Below are 1,321 nucleotides of genomic sequence, written 5' to 3'. Positions count from 1 at the left end.
TTTGGAGCTGACCTGTAACGGCCAACGCATGTGCAATCCAGGATCCGTCTCTTTGCCTTTTACTCCACCTCCCATCCATCTGATAGTACTGAACGGCTGTTACTGTAGTGATAGTTGGAGACGTACTGCCCCCTGCTGGCTGACACTCTGAATGACATGGCTGTCTTTACCTTCTGTGCTGTGTTTCTATTGTTGATGGGTTCATTCTCTCTTTTTTTTCTCTTTTTCTCTTGTTTTTGTTCAGATGACTCAAATACCTATACTGGCTGAGTATGTTTGGCTCTTGCGCTGGTACAGTACCGTGTTTGGCTCTTGCGCTGGTACAGTACTATATCCAGTATATGTGCACTTTATTTCAGATCTGCTAGTCGTGGTTTACAGTTTTAAGCTTGAGCACACCCATAGATGTTTGTGCACAGTTTAATTGATTCTAGGATAAAAGTGTCTTTATTTGTTTTTTTAAATATCTGTATGAAATGCTGTGTGCATGGATATTGTACAATGGGGGAAAATGCATAGGATACTGTACACTGGTAGGAAAAATCCACCATAGAAGGATTTGTTTACTGTGTTTGGATGACTATAACTGAACACTGATTTGTGTAGAATGCATCAGGACTGCAGTTTTGTTTGTGTGCGTGCGTGCGTGCGTGTGTGCGTGTGCGTGCGTGTGCGTGCGAGACGTTTGTACACAGACCCGTGAGAACTGTTTGAGTGCACACCAGAGGAGCGTCTGGTCTGGCACTGTCTCAGGGCAACCCTGCAGTCATGTCTTGTCTGGGTTCTTGGCCTGTGCTGAGCAGGACGCCACGGTGCATGCAAACGAGACGGGACCTTCCTCCTCCAGTAAAGTAGATTTAATCCCAGAATCCTTTCCCACCTGCCTGGGCGGTTTCTGTCCTCTCTCTTACTACCTCTGTGTAGACCTGTACATCAGCGTTCAACCTGTCTTAGTTTCTCTCTCAAACCCGCCACACGTGCATGGGTTGTTGTGCGCTGTTTCACTACAATAAAATGCAGTGTGTTGCTTTGGGCTTCTGTGTCTGATCATATAAACCAGCCCTACACACACACACACACACACACACACAGGCTACAGTTGAGGTGGTGGACCTGCTGCTGGCTGAGGTTGGACATAAGCAGCTGTGACGTGGGGCTTCCTTTGTCCTGCTGCACGAGGTGGTCACGTACTGGCCGCGTTGACTCGTGGCACCATCTCCTGTGTGCGAGGGCCGCGGCCACGCTCTGGGTCGTGAGCGCTCATCACCAGTACGACCTCTCCTGGTCCGTCAAGGTGCCACTGGGCTGCTTTAACCTCAGC

General features: G+C 48.8%; 1 protein-coding gene across 1 annotated transcript in view; it reads left to right on the top strand.

The window, feature by feature from the left end:
• Window positions 1-1,029, top strand: part of pctp (phosphatidylcholine transfer protein) — a 15,252-nt gene extending 14,223 nt beyond the window's left edge. Inside the window, 1 exon segment of the mRNA XM_027031849.3 lies at window positions 1-1,029. This exon segment is cut by the window's left edge and continues 1,018 nt beyond it. The gene's annotated coding sequence lies outside the window, so the exon portion shown is untranslated.
• Window positions 1,030-1,321: the final 292 nt, after the last annotated feature.

Source organism: Electrophorus electricus, chromosome 6, assembly GCF_041902795.1.
Source record: "Electrophorus electricus isolate QZ-2024a chromosome 6, ASM4190279v1, whole genome shotgun sequence".
Classification (NCBI taxonomy): Eukaryota; Metazoa; Chordata; class Actinopteri; order Gymnotiformes; family Gymnotidae; genus Electrophorus; species Electrophorus electricus.
The sequence above is the reverse complement of the archived record's forward strand: the minus strand, read 5'-3'. Positions and strand labels throughout refer to the sequence as shown.